Genomic DNA, 19,547 nt, shown 5'->3' on the forward strand with positions numbered 1-19,547 from the left:
CCCCAGCCTGCGTGAGGTTTCTGCTAGGGTCATGCTCCTGACATCTTGCAATAGGTGAGGACAAGGACTTAGCATATACCATTTAAAGACAGATAGTTTAACCTTGCCTAACATTTCACCTTGGCTACTGTTGTTTTTCATAGCTCCCTTTTCAGAGCTGATATAGTAGCTTTATGGGTGTGGAAGCATGATTTTTATCTTGGCATTGGTTTGAGGATAATCGGGTCATCTGCAGAAAGCACCCTGAACTCTGACGCTCCTCATTTAAAACCAATGATCTCCCCAGCCTATCTTCCTTGACTGTGTACTCCAGCAATTTGATGGTTGATTTATATGAAAATGAGTATGAAACTTTTTATTTATTTTTTTCACATCCACTGTTTGCTGCATTTAATAAGTTACTCTGCTGTAGTCATGGTAATCGTACGTTCTGGACTTGCTTCAGATGCATCTATGCCTCATGGGAGCCAGTCACATGGCAGCTATAAAGAGAGGGGTTTTTTTGATGTCATCAAATTATGTCCTCTTGTGCCTATATCTGATGCAGGGGTCATGAAGTTTTAGGTTCAGTAATAGCAGAAAACAGGGCTAGATGAAGAAAAAACCTTTTGTAGGCTTGCAAGGATAGTACAAACACAAACAGAAACTGCTGACAACTAAGCTTTCCTAACTGTCAGGTACTTATACTCAGCTGATGTAATAATAATTTGCACAGAACAATAAGCTGTATTGCTGTATATAATATTCTTTTTTCTAATGACTCATTATCCTAGAATGATGAGGAGATGAGTAGAATATAAGTGTATTAAAACATAATTGCTTTTCTATTCAAACAAAAGCATGCAGTGTATACATTGTGACAAATGCCTAATGAATAAGAGTGAAGATTTTTTGTTCTGTTTCAGTTTATGGCAATGTCTGCCATAACTGCCTATTTAAGATCTTAATTGCTTTTAATTTTAACAGTTACCTGATAGTTGCTTTTGATTGGAGAATCATACACAATAATATGCCTCTTCACTGCGAATGTGGGCTGTTTACAAACCTAGAATGTCAACTTCTATGATTCAAGTTGAACAATTATAAGAAGATTAATTTTGTACAGCTAATAAATAGTTGTATAAGTATTGTACCAATGTGTTTTTTTCAATCTGTTGTAGACAAAATGCACTAAAAGTCTTTGAAAATGTTATTGAAAAAACTGTTACTTTTGAAGATGTCTGCGTATAACAATTTACCTTCCATAGTATTATCACCAAACTTGGATTAAAATCTGTGAGTGTTAAAGACCAGTGTCCTGGTTCAGCTAGGATAGAGTTAAGTTTTCCCAGCAGAAAGGGGGAAGGGATCTCCAGGTGGGTTATTCATACCATGCTGACTTGGTTCCGGGGGCAGAGTTGCAGGAACTTTTCTTTTGTGGCTTTGGTCGCGGGGAGCATGCGAGCGAGCTGTCTGTAACCATTGTGGTATTCCTCTGTATATCTTTTGTCTTGTTTTACTGTTATTGCTGTTTATTGTTGTTATCATTGATACTGTTGTTGTTCAAATTCCTTATTACACTGTTGTATTAAATTTCTTCTTATTTTAATCCGGGGTTTGTGCCCTACTTGTGTCCTAGGGTGGGGGAGGGACAATGGCAACGTGGTCTCTGGTTCTGGCAGGGCCCAAACCAACACAACCTTATGCAAGCGTCTACATTTAGTTCCCATATTCACTGGTAAAACACTAAACTTGTGGTGCTCAGTCTAATTAGCCTTTTCGGATGGCACTGGTCCTGGGTAGTCACTTCCATAGATACATTTGAATGTGAAAGATGCCAAGGCAAAATTTTCTTCCACCTACAGATTTACAGTGTATCTTGTCTGCTGATGATCAGTATTACTGGGCTGTAATATTGGATTATTCATTGTCATCATCTCAGCCAGAACCACCATAGTATGTGGTATCTTTAAACCTTGCCTTTATCCTTGTGTTATTACCCAAACCACTGGAGTCCTTTCCAAACCCTCCGGGGCAATAGTTACAGAAAGAGTGCCTATGCATTATAGCAACTGGTGAAGTATATCTATTAAGTATGAAACATCCCCCCCCCCTTTTTTTTTTTTACTGCGGAAATTCTGTCTTTGTTAGCTATGTCTGGTTACAGACTTTGCTATGGCTATCATCATGATATCCTTGGCAGAGATTGCAGTTAAACTGTCTTGAGAGCTAAGTAAAAAGAATTCATCTTTTAACTTCTTGCAGGAGACCCGAAGACCATGGTAAAGGCAGAAGGACAAATAGGTATGTAATTGACTGCACCAAGATGGGATGCTGTGCAGGCATCAGGCCTCAGCATCCCCTATAGGGTAGGAGAGCTTCTAGGCTTGCAAGGCTCAGACCAAGCCTGCCGTCTCAAACAGAGTGTTAGCATAAAATGTTTGAGTATACTTTCTGCTTAAACCCAGTGGAAAATAAGATTTGTTTTACTAAAACTAAATGCAATGGCATATGACTTGTGTAAAGCGGTCAAAAACTGGCACTTTATTTTTTAATGTTGCTTTAAACGTTTGCAAAAGTATTGTTTTGTACTGCTTAATTAAAGCTTTACTTTATGAAAACCATGATATACTTTCTGCGGACAGTGATATGCTCTTTCCAAACAGCACCTATTTACCAGCCTCCCTGCAAACAGATGGGTGAACAGATAATGTATGTGGTGGACAAGTAGACTGCTTGGCATATTGTGGTTCTACAGGATGGAGGTATAAGGTACTCATGCTTATTGTCCTTCAGTCTTGTTCCTATGAAACTGCTAAGAATTATACTTTCTTCTCTTTGGTTGTCTTCTTTATATCCAACATACGTTAAAAAAAAAAAACCACCAACCCAATTGTTCAGAGATCCATTTTGCTCATATCCATGATGTATCTGTAAAACTGTTTCAATCCTTTAAGCCAAAGTTTTTGGTGCCTGTCCCAAAAGTAGGTGGATTTTCCTTGATGCTGTTTAGGTTCCTGGTATACTATTTACCAGGATCTCAAGGAGTGGCTGAAGTCCCCCAGAATTCTGGTTTTCATTACACCTCCATCAGTACAGATGTATCATGACAAGAAAAATATCTTTGCGGGACAGGTTTTCTCAGATATATAGTTCCTTTTCTCCCATCACTCTTCTATCTGAGAATAAGCCTGCAAGAGGTTTAAAACACAAGTGCTGTCTCATCCCAGGTTTCTTCCATTTCCTTGGAATCCATGTTTCACCTTTCCCATATCCTGTTTTTTCAGTATCAGACTGAATTCCTCCTGTGTAACATAATCCAGGATTGTGATGCTACAGTTTGCACATTATTCCAGTGCCTCTTTACCTGCTGGATGATATGCCCCCAGCATGCAGGTTCAGCTTGCTGGCTTTCTGCTTTCACAGGTTCTCCAGCTAAAAGCTACAGGACAGTCTCGGAAGCATCTGTTTTGTGGTTATGGAAGGGCTACTATTCTGCATACGCTTGGCCTGAGATTTTTGATGTCGTGATTTCGCTGATTCCCCTTGTGCATCCCTGCTGTGGTGGTAACCTAGAGGTTACACAAATGCAGAGGAACCTCACCTGCCAAACAGCTGAGATCTCTGCTGTCCAGTTCAGCATCCATTCCTAAGCTAGCAGAGAGGTAGAAAAGCAATACCAGAAAGGTACTGTTGGATCTAAAACAGAGCCACAATGAGAAACTAAGATTATCAAATGGAACAAAAGGGCATGTTTGAGCCTGACCAAAGGTCATGCAATTACCAGAGCCTTTTACAGAGATCTCCCAGTGCATTAAAGTGGTAACACAGAGCATGCTACTTGAAAAACTTGTTTCCTGCTATTAAACAACAGGACTCCCTCTAAATTCCTGGTGATCTGAAATCTGTTCTTGGGACTTCTGCATCTTCACAACTAAGGTGAAGTATTCTTAAGGTATTGCTATTTAAACCTAGACTTTTATTTTTTTTTAGGTTTGTTTTTTTTTTTTTTTTTTTTTTTTTTGTGGGGGAGGTTGTTTTTGTTGGGGTTTTTGTGGTGTTTTGTTTGTTTGGGTGGTTTTTTGTTTTTTTTTTTTTCCTTTCTCTGTCAATGTTATGATTTTTTTTTCCTTCCAGGAATTTTTTCTTAAAAAAATTTACATTCATTTAAACATTTGGGCTAACACTATGTCTACAGCATTGACACAGCCCTGACTGACATTAGCTTACAGAGCTAGAAGTAAATTAGATAGTTTCTGGTTAAACTATGACTAATAATACATGCAGGACTCTATGCAAGCCAAGGTATCCTTTTGTTATGGCAAGTTCTGCAAGTTGCACTGTATTTTCTGGTGGCAAGCCAACTATAAAAAAGCTTGCTACAGTGTATGACTGACTGCAGTATGGACAAATGCACACTTGTGGCTGGAATATGAACTGTCTTTTAATGAGTGACTTGGAACACTGTTATGTTATTTAAACACAAGGAAATATTTTGCATAGTGTGAGACTGGGCAGAAATAATGTGCGGTTGTTTTTAACCAGTGAGGTAAATGGTAACAAACAGTGTATGTATCATGATGCTTTTGTAACTGCCAAAATTTGAAGATGTTACCTAACTTTTTTAATGTGATCATTATATGTAATAAAATATTTTTGATCCCGTATACATTGCCAAGGATTTTGGTAAAATCTGACCCAGATACTTAGATTTTATATTTACTATTAAGACTGTTTTGTGATGTGTTTGTTTTGCGTGGGACTTCTATGTAGACCTTGGTTTTGCAGAAAGTTCTCATATGTTACAACAACACTGTATTAGGGTCTTTTTTCTTTAACTTGAATAGAATCTACCTAAAAAAAGGTATTGAAATATATTCTATTCCATGGCTACATTTCTATGTAATATCCAGGGACGAAATTCCCTCAAAATGATGCATTTTGCCCCTTACACCTCTTAAAAAATTGGTGGCACTTTTCCTCTTAATTAATTTTGGAAGATACCTATTTTACTACCAAAATACTCTCTAAGACTAGCAAATATATTGCAGTCTGACATCACAGACCACTCTAACTGAAGGAAATATTTTTCTAGGAAATCTGAATGTTAGCTGATTAACTTTTTCTCTTGCTATAAACAACATCCATATTGACAGCCATTTGTGAAGTATTATTCATGTGTGGAGAGCACAAGAAGAAGGAAAACAAACACCCTTAATAATTTGAACTAATATATAGTTTTTAGGCTTCTATTTCCCTTTCTGCTTTAAGAAGATTTTGCTTAGATCGTTTGTTGCACATGCAGAAGAGAAATGGGATGTGAACAGATATTATAAAAAGATCAGCTGAACCGGTGGCGGAGAATGGTTTGCAATTGGGTAATGATGTGTTCCTATTTTTTATGCATGATTCTGTTTGTAACCTTTGCTTTCACATCTGGCTGTACACTTGGAGGAAGTTCTGTCCTTTTACCATTTCTATTTATTCTGTGGGCATTTTTTTCTGTTTTTTCTTTTCCATCATTGCAGGCTTTTCCTTTTTAGCTATTGCTGTAAATCAGTCAGTGGGAGGAGTGAACTTTATGTTGTTCAATAGGTCATTAGGATAGTATTTGGGACCTTTTAAACTCAGTATATCAGGCTGAGACCTTTTTTTCAGTGGTTATGGGTACATTTAATTTCCAGCTTGCCTCAGATTTGGGTTCCATTGAAGCATTCCTCGCTCACCGGCTTTTTTTCTTCTTTTCAGATTAATTTTCACACTTGAGTGTTACATTCCTCAAAGGCAAAGCAAGTTGTCTGCTTATTTTGTTTGCAGTTTTTCTACAGATTCACAAGTGTTGCATATTATAGGATTTCCACCTCACCTCTCCTACTCCATATAAATGGCTAAACATCACTTATATCTGTAAAGTGGATTCAGTGAAAGCATAGTAAATAATAGCCCAACCTATGCCAAGCAGATCTTGGATCTACAGATGCTGACCTATTTGTGTCCTGTCTTACCCATGGATGTTTGTTCAGTTATGATTCACAAGCACTGGTTCTACTTTCTTGCTGGGTGGTATCACTTCATAAATATTTCTGTGTCTTGCCTATGGTCCCAGCACACTGGATTTCCAATATTTTGAAAGTGCTTGCTGAGAAGTCATTTGGCATATTATCAAATGGCTGCAGCCCAGCAATAAGCTATAGGTGGAATTTTTTAATAGGCAGATCTCACAAGTCAGACCTGGCATTTATATTTTTTTTCCCTAGATAGTTTATTTGTTTAAAAGAAAAAGGAAAAGCAAGAAAATATTTGCAGAATTGAATTATTAATTTCATATTGAAGAACAATAGTTGTTTTTTGAAATTCTGAAATAGTTCTGTACAGATTTTTTTTCAGGTTAAACAGTAAGAAAATCAGATGATGTTCACAGTATGGCAGATTTAGAGAAGCTTCATTGTCCTTTTAGCCTCAAAGTTAAAGCACTTATTTTCTATGAAGCACACAACACCGCTTTCCTATTCTGGTGTCCTGACTGAAAACAAGGCCATGGCCCAAAGAATTCCCTTTCCCAAGAGTGGACTTCACCTTCCTCAGCCAAGATTTCATCTGGTCCTACTCATTCCAGTACTGTAAAGATGCTCAGAGATAATAATCTCTCAACCTTCCCATCTGAAGCTCTTTTCATATAAATGCCCGCATAACCTTTGGCAAAGGATTGAAGAGTCACTGAGTAAGTGTGGTTGTGAAGCCTGATTGTGAGAGTGGGCCCCTGTTTCCAGTCCTGTTTCTGGATAAAACTTATTTAGACTAGCAAGATGTTAGTGTTGCTCACTGCATCTAGTTGTATAGTTATATTATTCTTATCAGGCCCAGGCCCAAAAATGTTTTTACAAGCTGAAGTAATATAAAAACGGTTTTCAAAATGAAGGGCTGCCTAAAATACATACCTTCTGTAGCCAGATAGTGTGCTAGCAGTGTTTGTTTCTTGCTGTCTGAGAGGTCATCCTCATTAACAACATGAATATAGTTTTCAGACATATGAAAACTAATTTATGACAGACATTAAGAGCTTACTAAGGCAAGACAGAAATACAGAAGGAGGCAAAGTAGAAAATGTAGTCATTTTTGTCACTAAATAGCATACAATTAAGAAAGACAGTAGTATGCTGCATGTAAATAAGTGTTTGTCTTCCAGGAAATGTGAAACATAGTGTCTCGCTGTATTCTTAATAGGCTGTGTACCCAAATCATCTGTAACTGGTTTCCAAGCTAATTCACATCAAATGGGTGCTTGTAAAGTGTTTTGTTATTTTCTGAAAGTGAATATGTAACCTCTGATATACTTCAAAATATGTTGAACTGTCAAATCTACATGAAGATGTATTTTTAGAGAACTTTTGCTTATAAACAAGTTTATGACTCAGCTGAAATAACAGCAAAAGAAAAAACAGCCCCCCTTCCCAAACAACCTTCTAATCTTTTCTTGTCCTCTTCAGCACTTAAAAATGTACACACATAAATGACTCAAAACAAGTTTGACATTAAAAACCTTAATATAATTATTTTTATTTAGAAGCAAAATCTAACAACAAGCTGTCTGTCCTTTTCTACCTGCTTCCTATTCACATATGGACACACAAATGATGCAACATTGTTGAATCTATTGTTCCAGAATAAGTCAACAAGTCTAGCTGATGTAATGAGAATACTTGGGAAATACTGACCTGCCATTTGGTCCTGCCCAGTATTTGGATTGCATTTGGATGCATTTGGATTCCTCATGTGCAAATTCACCTTCTCTCTGTTTGTAATGGTAGAGAAGGAAGATGAAGAGCACCTAGCTTGCATACTGCCACTGTGGTTTGTTTGTCCTGTATATGCAAAATGCACAGGAGCATTTAAATGGGACAACCATGTGCTACTAAAATTAATATTTTATCTTAATGGTATCTTGTTAACTTGACCGCCTGTGAATTTTCTGAACAATTTTGGACCTGAATTGGTTTTACTGTGTGAAGCTTGGGAAGTTTTTCTTGGGAGCAGCAGAGAGAGAAACTGTTCAATACTGTTTAAAGAATTGGAAGAAAAAAAAATTACCTTAGCTATTAGATTGAAGGCAGGATGAAAAGGCCACTGGATGAGGAGAAAAGTAATTCTGGGAGGCAACAGAATAGCTGGGGTGGGAAGGGACCTCTGGAGACCATCTAGTGCAACATCCCCCGCTGAAAGTAATGAAACCAATTTTTCGGCTTTATGGCTGTGCCCACTGCCCCTTGTACGTTCCCTGGGTATCACTAAAGAGAGTCTGTTTCCATCCTTTCTCCCACAGGGCACTAGGGTTAGCAGAGCTAAAGATGTTTCGTATACAACTACTGAATTAACTTGTATGAAGGAAATACTTTGGACTGAGTTTAGTAGGAAATCTAGTAAAACTTGGTTTTAACTTAAGAGTGGTTATGAGAATCAAGGCTTTATCTGTCCCTCCTTTGTTCTGCTGATGGTGGTATTCAAGGTGTAATGATATTATTTTAGAGTAATTGAGGTTAACAACCTCTGAACATTACTCATTTCTGAGTGTATTGGTGCTGTTTGGAAGGTTTGCCAAACAGAGAGAAGACAGGCTTTTTCACAGTGAAAATAGTTGAAAGTAAAATTCCCAGCGGGGTTGTCAGTGAGGGATTTCTTAAAGGAATTTCTATGAGGAATTGTGTAAAATTACAGTTGTGGTTGTTTGGTTCAGTTGTGTTCAGTATCAGAAATACTCATTGTCACTTGAGGCTTTATTTATTTGCTTGAATTCCGTTAATTCTCTTAAAATTTCTGGTTTGTTTCTAGTAGCAGCAGCTATTTGGTATGTAGAGAACAGACTGGATCCTGCTGTCATAATTATATCTGTCTTCCATTTCATTCCACTGCAGTGTCTGGCTACAGGTTTCTCTTGGGGGTAGGCTGATTAGTGATACATTTGATTTTATGATATTCATATGATTTATAAACTCTCAGTATCTGATATGAAGGGAAATCTTAGTAGAACAAGGAATGCTTATGTTGGTATCATTTTACTGCTTATTGGTATATCCACTTAGGAAAAAGAGATGTTTCTGTTGTGAAAACTGCTTTATGTGAAGTGTAAAGGCTCATATCCCTATCTATCAAGAGTGGGCAGAGCGTTCAAATTAACTGACTCTCTGTGGGTTGCCAGTAAGAAAGGGACTAAAACATTGCCTTGGAAGTAAGTGAATGTGTTACAATGAAGTTGTCAAACAGATGTACTTGTCAGGATCCTCAACTGCTGTACATAGTTTTGAATAATGGTTTAGTACAGATGAGAGTGAAAACCAGGATGAGAATATAGATATATATTTATAAATGCAATAGTAAGAGAAGAGGATAAAAATTAAACTTGTGCAGTTTATATTTGATTTCAAATGCTTACCATCTTGCTTTTCAGATGGAGAATGTTGAAACCATCGTTCCTTATGCAGAGTTAGAACGTATTTCAGGTAACTCAGGTTTAAGTAAGGCTGTCTGTATTTTTTTTGGTCATTATCTCTCCTACTTTCCAAGTCTATCAGAGTTTCTATTTCTTTTCTATGTTGTTGATGTTTGGAGGCATGCTTGATCAGGGCCTCTAAATATTTGTTTATTAAAATCAACTCATTATGTCATAGCAAACAGTGGCATATGGTAATTGTGAAAAATGATAGAAACTAACGGTGAACTTCACTATTCTGTCTTTCCTACATGACAGCGTAACAAACTGAACCAAAGTACACAGGGCTTTGCACTATTTGTATGCTGGCTTTACATAATGCAGACAGAAATAGTAGAGTATAGACAGTGTTAGACATTATTGCAAAAATCTCCAAAATGCTTAACATCTTCTATATAAGATGCAACACTTTGTGTTTACCTCTGGTTAGGATGCAAGTGCAGATATAGAGCTGGAAAAGTGGGCAATGGCAGAAACAGGGCAATGGGAGGATGAATTAATGTGTGTGGGAGGGAATTTTGCTCTACAATTAAGAGAAAACTGATATTTCCATAGAAGTATCTACACACTACTTCATATGTGTCTGCAGGCATGAGTTGCTGTTGTCTTGCATGCTTTTCTCTTCCTCCTTCTTCCTGTTATTCTCTTTTCCCACCCTCCAACAAAGAGATGTAGAGAATGCAAATAAATTGCCTGTCTGAAACGGAGGGAGCTGTGGGCTTTGGTTGACATTAGTGTATTGTGGAGGGATCCAGATGCACGATACTCATCAAATTTCTATCAATACTAATTTACTAATATCAATAATAATCTGTTTCCCAGTGGATCAGCTTTGTCGAGCAGGGTCTGTGCACTACTTACAGCTCTCTGAGCCCTTCAACTAAGGTGTCAATAAAGCTGACCGCTGTTCTGGGGCTATTGACAGTTATTAAAAATGACCTTGATGTAATTTCATGCCTATCAAAACAAAGGCCATATGTTAAGGATTATGAAAAGCTACAGTGAAGGAAAGCAATGACAGGCTTCTGCTGGGTGAGGGTAGAGGGAGGTCAACATATGTGAAGATTATTGGCTCCCCTTCTCTGCTTCTTTTTCCTAAGGCACTGAGCGGTGCCCCTTGGTAGGCAACTGTTATGCTAAAGGCATAATTGGAACAATTTAGAGCTCAGGGGTACACTTTTTTAAAGATCTGTCATAGCATATCATCTCAACAGTTAATGTGGCGTAAAATATCATAAACACTGCTGAGGACCCTGGAGTCCCTATGGCAGGGACCAATCGATAAGACCCAGTAGATGATCTGTCTTCACTCGCAAATAGAGGGCAATGCGAGGAACACTCTTGCTTTCTTATTCTGACACTTTATAGGCATACTGGGCTTATACATAGGTGGCTGTCCCGTGCAGGCGGGAAACAATAGTTTGGTTGTACCTCAGGCATGGTAATCAATAAGAAGGTTTCACAAAACTCTGTGGAGATTGAGTCCAAAACACAAAATAAATTGGTTCGTGTTAAAAATCAAAATGTGCCTTGTTATAATACGCATAAATCACAGGTAGAAATCTAGAAAGGTTGCAGGCAGTACAGCCTGTTATGCCCTTTTCCCTTTGTTCCTAAAAATGAATTAGCAAGCGTTTCCCTATCGACATTTTTTTTTAAAGTTGGTTATTTTTCCCTTCTTTGGAGTATGAAAATGCCTTCCCAACTTCCCAACACTTGGTAAGTGTGCATGTAGATCTCAGGCTAGCTTCCTATGCGTAGAGATGGTGCTTTGGCTCTGAATCCCTAACTCTTACCACCAGCACTGATGCCTAGGCCACATAGCGCAATGGCAAAAACAGATAAATGGTTTATGGCTTCATCATGTTCTCACTGGTCCCAGCCCAAACTGCCTCTGGACTGCTTTTAAAAGTGTTAAATAGATGTTATCTCTAGAGTCCCTTCAGTGAAATCCTTCCCGCTTGTGATGCTGGAGGACCAAAGAAGGAGAGGCATTGGATATCACAACCTGATGCCTGGGGACAGGAGCAGCGCTCTGCACTGATAGCCAGATACTAAATCAATAGCAAGACCTTCATGGGAGCCTCCTCAGCATGAGAGGATAGACTTTAATTTACAATTCTCCGGGCAACGGGAAAATTTTACACTTTACTGGCTTGAAATAAATAATTTTATGTCACATCAAAATAAAATAACTTTTTTTCTGTCAATAAATGAAATAAAAATAGTTCTAGAAAATCTACATTTTTATACAAGAAATTAGCACATAGGTTTTTCTACAAAAATCAGAAAATTCTCTTGGCTACCTCAGTCAGGATTTTATTTACACTTCTTTTGTTTATAGCACAAGGTAAGCAGCCTAATATCTGCATCACTGTGGATACAAGTTGGTCTTTCAGGATTGTTGTGACTTAATTTTTTTTTTTTTAATATTTATGAAGTCTGCAGACCATGCTGAGTTATCTGAAAAAGGATATAAACATAATTTTTTTAAAAAAATTTAAAAGCATTAGAGAACATACTAGTGATCTGGTTTGAATATTACCACTTCCTTTTTTTGTTGTTTTTCTTTTAAGAGTCCTTATATCATGAGTCTCTGACAAACCATAATCTAAAGCCACAGCTGGAGGTGTGCTCCCTCTGACAGGTATTGCCTCCTGCCAATCATCTTCATGTCAACAGCACCTCGTCTTCTGTGTTGTTCCAAATGTTCAGCAGGTTTGCCAGTGGAATGACACACTGGAAAACTAATTTAGGGGCAAAAAAGAGTGCAGAGAACAGGAATGTTTCTTAGATACATGAGCCTCTCCATCCGGTTCAACATGAGATCACGCTTTCTTTTTTCCCTTAGTAATGTGAGCAATGTGTAAATGTGGAAAGAAGCCACTACAGAAGTGAGCAGATCAGGGGTGGTTGTATTGTTCATACACTTCAATGTGTTACGTAGAGCCCGAGATTGATGAATTGATTTATTGGCATAATGGGATGATTTACATTAATAGTCATTACTCTTCTTCCAATGGTTTTCACTGACATCTAAGCAAGGTGTACGTGGAAACTTAGGTATGGAAGCCTGTCCAGGGACAATTTTCTTGTTCTCTTTGCAAGACTCTATTCTGTTGAAATAGAAAACATGACATATGGTTTAGTTTATTGAGCAAACAACTACTACTTCTGCTCTAAATGACTGTTTAGAGTATGCATGCTGATGGTAACTAACCTATGTAATCAAACATTACCTAGAAATTGCCACAGATGTACAAATGTGTTTTTCTAGATGAAAGTTTGAACTTGAAAGCCTTGAAAATTTAATTAAAAGAATCTTAAGGTGTTATGCATATACTTATGGTTCCTATGAAATGCCAAAGTTCTCAGTTTTCCTTTTTTATTTTTCTGATAAAATTCACTAGGAAGATTGAACCATTATGTACCCTATATATAATAACACTTGTATATTTTACTGTCTGTAATTGCTTATTCTTGCAACATCTCTGTGAGGGAAAGAAGTATTATCATAACTAAATTTACAAATTACCTAGGAAATATCCATGATCAGAATGTTCATGTAAGCAACTGTTGAAATTTTAGGGGGCCATTAAATAAATGTTTGTGCAAAGAAGGGCAATTTATTCATTTCTGTCTGGGAGATAGATCTGAGCAGTCCCCTTTACTGTGAAATCTTTGAAAAGGTTTTAAAGATAAAACGTGGAAAACTTGTTATTTGGAGGGAGGAACTATCCCTACCCATGTCATTGCTTTACACTAGGACTTATTTGTACTGTCACTTACCTGAAGAAGCAACTTCTTTTTTTTTTTTTTTTTGATTGTTGAATTTTTTTGTCTCTTTTGGCAAGAATAATTTTCTTTAGGGCTTTTCCTTTGGGAGTATTCACTCCCAAATTTTAGTGTATTTACTCAAGCAAATCTCTCTGAGTGTTGGTAAGGTCTAAGCTTTCATGTTATAAATTACTTTTTCACTAATACTACTACCTAATACTATAATTATGCTAAAAAAGAAAAAAAAAAAAGCCTCATATATAACTAAAATGAGTTCAAAACTGCTCATACAAGGCCTCAGTTATTTGGTAATTATAATGCAGTTGACTTCCAAAAGTAGTGAAAATCATTACAACAAAGCAAAGTATAGGGGAAATAAACAAAAATACAAATAAAAACAGAGTATAGTAAAAAACAATCACAAAGTCAAACCTAATATTTAGAAGATCAAACTGAACACATGACATGAAGGACAAATATAAGATGACATATGCTGTTTGTGGGACTTCTTCCACAGTGTTTTTATTTTAACCTAACCATATTAAAATGAAAAGGATTTTATAATTCTGTAATTTATTAGGTGGAATTAGCTTTAGTTATCATAGTAAGTTTGCATTGTTTTTCATAGGAAAAAGCCACATAATTTGAGTTTATATTATGGCATTTTATAATGTGTCAAATGTGTCATTGCTATATTACCAGATCAAAGACTTCTAAGTGACACTTTCTAATCAAGACTGTCAAGAGGTTTCATTAGTAAACAGAAGCAGGAAACACTTGGGGTAATGGTTCAATATATATTTTACAATTTTGAAGGAAGAATAAATTAGACTTTTTTTTTTTTTTAAAGTAGCAAGTCACTCTAAAGCTGTAAAAAGGAATAGTTAGTAATACACTGAGACTGTTTAAAAGTGCAGTCATTTAGCTGAATGGTGTGTTTTATCAGACCTCTGCCCCATTGTTAAATGTGTTTGGGCTGAAACTCTTTACAAAAATGACTTAAAGGTAATCATTTGCACCCAGCAGTTCAGATAAAAGAAGAATCCTCCCATCCAGACCTGTCTGCCAGAAAAGTAATTTTAATGTAGCGTTTAATTTCTTTAAAGTTTTAGTGCTTGTGAGAGATCCCTTGATGACAGCTGAGAGAACTGAATCTATGAAGTAGGAGGATGAGTAAAATGTGGGCCTGTGGCATGCAAATGTCTCCTAACAGCCTGGAGAGCTTTTCCTATCCTACTTTTGAGAAATATCTCATGGGGCCAAAGACTACAGAAGTGCATATGTCTATACGTTATCGGTTGAACTCCTTTCTGGTACTGCCATCTGGCTCTTGAGAAACACTGCGAGACAGTTTTCAACCACTCTTTGAGAGGCAGAGGGTGGGTGGCACCTAGGAGTACCTGTGTGAACTTGCCGTGGTACGTGATATTTGTTATCTGTTTGGGATAAATTTGAATCCATGGATCTTCTGTTTTGGATTCTTCAAATAGGTGGTTTTGAGGTGGGGCTATCAGAGGTCTGTGCTTGCCAGGCGTAGATGGTATGTAAAACAGGCATTATGTCTTTTTTTTTCTGCTCAGACTTTGGCCATCTGTCCAGCATTCCTGGACGTCTGACAACCCAGGCGGAGTGCAAACTCCACATGGGCTTGTAGATGTCTGACAGAGCTATTGTTATGTTACTTTATGCAGTTTATGGAAGTTGTAAATGAACAATAGGCATATCTAAACTGAAGACTGAATTTGGTCTCTTGGTCTTCCATACTGAGGTAAAAATCTATTAGGCAAATTTTCCTTAGAAAAAGGAAATAATCTAGACACAGATGTCTTTAAAAAGATTTCCACCAAAATGATCTTTAATATGAACTCCCCGTAAGATTTTCATGACCTCACAAAACTGTTACAACTGGGAAGATTAGTATTAGTATAATAACTGTACAATGGATATTCTAAAAAGGAAGATTATAAGTCACACTGACTGAGAACAATTCTTATTTAGGAATGAAAAGTAAGTTTTTCTAATAATAAGAAAAATTATCCATCAGTTACTAGAGAGGTTCCTCAGGCATCAGTCACTGGACCAAGATTAGTTCATATTTTTACTAACATTCAGAGTAAAAAGTAAGGATGTACTAAAGCCATATGTTGACTGCACAAATCTGGAAGGCCTTGTAATGTAAAGGTTTGAAAAGATATGCGGGGAAAACTGGGTTATTATTCTGAAGGGAAATCAAGTCCTCTGTGGGCTTAGCTTTGTCTCCTTATTCAAGCACGTCTATTATGGGATTAAATTAGGCATGTTTTATGTTGGCTTCTGTGTCTATAAGCACTTCTGTAAATTACTTGGGATTCTGGACAAGGAATGACCCAGAATGGGTGTTGATGGGAGGTGCATCTGGAATATGTTTTAAATCTTTTTCTCTTCCATTTCAGAAGTTTTCCATTTTGTGCATATTGAATGTCTGGATAAAATTCTATTAGGAGAATCTATATTTCTTCAAAATTGTTCTTAAATTAAACAAAAAAAAAAAGGGCCTAAATTTCCTAATGTGTTTTTAAAATGATATGCCAGTTACAGTGTTCTTTCATGGGCCAGTTCCAGAGTTGTAAACCTGTGTTGGTTGCTTTTTCCAAAACTGAGTCTTAAATTTCTCTTTAATTACCTTTAATATGCAATGAAGAAGATAGTTCTCTATCTTTAGACATGTGCACTCTCTTACTTTTAGATTAATTGTTATCCAAGACAGTATCTTAAATGATTAAAATGTTTTATAATCCAGAGCTCTGTCTCTCTCTCTGGCCTCTTTCATCTGTAAAATATATTTGCAGATCTGTTTTCTCAAGCTGCCATGGAAGTGCTTTTTAACATCTTCAGACCATCTGACCCGTTTCACTGCTCTTAGCTTAGAACCTAATCCATCTGAAATATTTATATGATTTCACCCTGATGACTGCTTCATTCTGTACTAATTTTCTGTGCAAATATCCCTGTTACTTTTTTTAGTTTTATACTTAGCATTCCAACACTGAAAATCTAGGATAAAAATCATATTTCTCATTTTTACATTACTGTTGTCACATTTATTCTGCTTGGCTCAAAACCCGTGTTGACTCAGCACTTCTAAATTTAGTATTTCACTTTTTGACTTGGCCCCATTTACTTTCTCTTAGAGTTATTGCTTACACTGCAAATGTTCGGAGTTTAGCTGTGTAAATGTTTGGAACGTTTTATAGGAGGATCCAGTAGACTGAACGACCTCCATATGGTAATGCCACTCCAGCTTTGGTCCACAGTTTTGAGATGTCTTTGAGGAAGACCTGTTCATCAGTAGCTATGATGACTGATGGAACACCCCAGTCTTAGATGTCAGTGTACCACATGGTCCTTTGTAATTAGTGTAATGCTGTCATACCAGATGTAGATTAATACAGTGGTCTGCATGCTTTAACAATCTCTGCTATGAAGAATTTCCCTTATAAATGTTATAACACGATATTATTTACAATTAATTTCCCAGATGTTATCTGACATCATTAGGAACATGGCAGTCGGGTTTTGGCCCTCTGTTATCTTACAAAGGGGGCTAAAGATTGGTGCGAATTCAACAAATGAGAGGATGATAATATGAATAACTTCTTAGCTGTGTACATGGCTACCTAATACAATACACTGCCTTGTGTTCCAAGAAAGCAGGTTGTACACTATATATAAACCCAGAAAAAACACCTTTCCCTGATAAACACTAAATCTGTTAGTTTTGTATAAGGAAAAAATAAGCTTAAGTCCATGATCTCTGACAGCAGGGAACAAGAATTACTCCTACATACCACTGGCTACTGTATTTAACAGCTCACTGCTTTCAGAAGAAATAATGCACCAATTATAATGTACCAATTCAACCACATCATCATAAACAAAACTCTTAACTTCTTAATTTTAGCCCCCAGGTGCTTGCTCTTAATATTATAATGATGGGATTACAATACAATGATTTAAAGAGTACAATGGGTATCAAAGTGTAAAATTTGCCCAATTAAGTGCAGTCAGTTAGATCTTGTTCACAACCTAACCCTTTTATTCCACTGTGCTTTGTTTCTGCACATACATCTGTGAAAGCCATTGAGTAACCCTACTGGTTTTTCAGCTTCATGGAATGAAGGCCTTTGCAAAAAGCAGCTGGCCAGTTGGTCTACCAGTCAGGAGACTAGATATTTAAACTCAGTCTTAATGACGTTTCCTAATCAGGAACTAATTTTTTGTGCATGATGTTATGTCAGACTTGTTCTGTTCTAGTCTTAGAGAGATTTATGTTTCAGTGGTGCAAGAAATAACTTCTTTAGCAATGCCACTGCAGTTATAATTTGGAAATCATAGTATCTACTAGTAGCTTATAGTTCTCTGAAAGATACAAGGTGTTCGCTTCAGGTAAAAGTGAAAAGGAACAGTTTGTGTTGAAAGAGAAAAAAGTGGGTTTTTGTAGTAGTAGTAGTTTATGACAGAATGGTTATATTTCTTGCTTTAGTCTATCATGCAATGTGCTATTTATTATGCTGTTTTGCAAATGTAAGTACCAATCATGGTAACAGCAACAATACATATAAAAGTATTTATCAATATTTTAGGTCCCTTGAGATGTTTATTAAAGAGAAACGTTACCTATATAGCAGGCAGTTTAATTCTTAACAAAGATCTCATACATCAGTTTCTAAACTAGAAGTTACCCAGTGCATTTAGCATATGATGTTATCAGTGGTTAATGCATTGAGTAGGGATTTTAATTTCTGGGGATATTTGCAACAGAACTGTAAGTGGCAAGTTCCCTACAAAGCTCAAAACTGAACTGAGTTTGAATGTTACTTCTGGGTCAGAGGAAAGTGTATTTTTAAATAATTTTAAGTGGCTTTGTGTTCTTTGTCTGCCATACATTTCAATTTACAGTTATCTTTTCTCAGGATTAAGATTTCCTAAAATGTTTTTATTTATTCGTTGATCTATCTATAATGTGTCCTGGTTTTATTCTTTAGCTGTGTTACCTTTGGCTGTCAAAAAGCTGAGTGACTCCCCAGCACATTTCCTAGTCATGAGGAAGACCCATGGAAAGAAGTTTATTGTGTATGTTTTGTGTATGAATGGTCTTACTGACTTAAGTGACAGAATCCAAGCTTATTCTGATGTTGAGGTGGGGGACTATAGTGGTAAATGAGCCCTTATCATTCTGTTTAGGAATCCCTAAAATATCTTCTACAACCACTTTTTTTTCCTCCCACCCATCCTCCGGTTGGCAGCTCTGAAGCTGCTGTAAATGTTTTGCAACTCCCTTGGCTTAGCTCTCTGTGTTGGAAAATATGTCTCTTCACATGGTTACAGTATGGTGGTTACTGTACATATACATACTGTAAAAGTGTGCATTTTTCACATCTGTATCTTTCCTTCTTCAGAAAACTCTCCAATACAGTTCAAGGCTTTTCCCTTTACTATGAGCCTTCCATATTGTATAGTGTATCCTTACAGTACAAGAAAGAGGGCTTGGTGGGTTATATTTTGAGGATCTCTCACCATTTTTTCTGCCTGTGAGTTTCAGGGAAGATCAGTGGTTCCTGTCTCTGAAGACTGATGAGAGAAGGACCTTGTTTGGTGCTTGTCTTGGATTTGCATAATAGCATGGAAGCAAAAGATAGGAAGAGAAATTAATGTTAGCGACTCAAACTCATGGAAAAAAAAATTTAAAAAAGGTCAGATAAGACTGTAGAGAATAAATTTGCAGTAATACCATTTTTAAATGCTTGGACTACGTCCAGCTGAACATTGGTGCACAGGAGGTGGGCTGAATGCTCACTTCTGAACAAGGGGGTTCTGTCTATGCCCTTGGGCTAAGGCACACAAATTCACCTACAAATGTTGTGCATGAAGGTGTGCTGCATATGCCAAAACTTGCATGCAGAGTCTTGCTAGAAAACAAAATCAGAATGTAAGAAAAACTGGCATTTGCTACTATTTTACTTCTCATGTGGCCGCTATTGTTTCTTAGAATAGTTCACCTGCACCATGCACACAGTGTGCAGAAAACATGCTATGGACATGTGCACGAGGTACCTTCCCTAGCTGTACACTTACCTGGATATGTCTTCAGGATTTTTTACTGAGAATAGATGCAGTGCTTTTAACTCTAATTCCCTGGTAAAATAGCAAATAAATTCTGTCTAATGCCAGCGTTAGTAATTTCTGTATTAATAGAACCTTCGATCTAATATTTGTGCTCTCCTAGATATTCGTGGTTTGGCTTCACTTCAGCCTTCATGCTGAGGAC

The sequence above is a fragment of the Athene cunicularia genome (assembly GCF_003259725.1).
Source record: "Athene cunicularia isolate RWA chromosome 2 unlocalized genomic scaffold, athCun1 chr2_part1, whole genome shotgun sequence".
NCBI classification, from domain to species: Eukaryota; Metazoa; Chordata; class Aves; order Strigiformes; family Strigidae; genus Athene; species Athene cunicularia.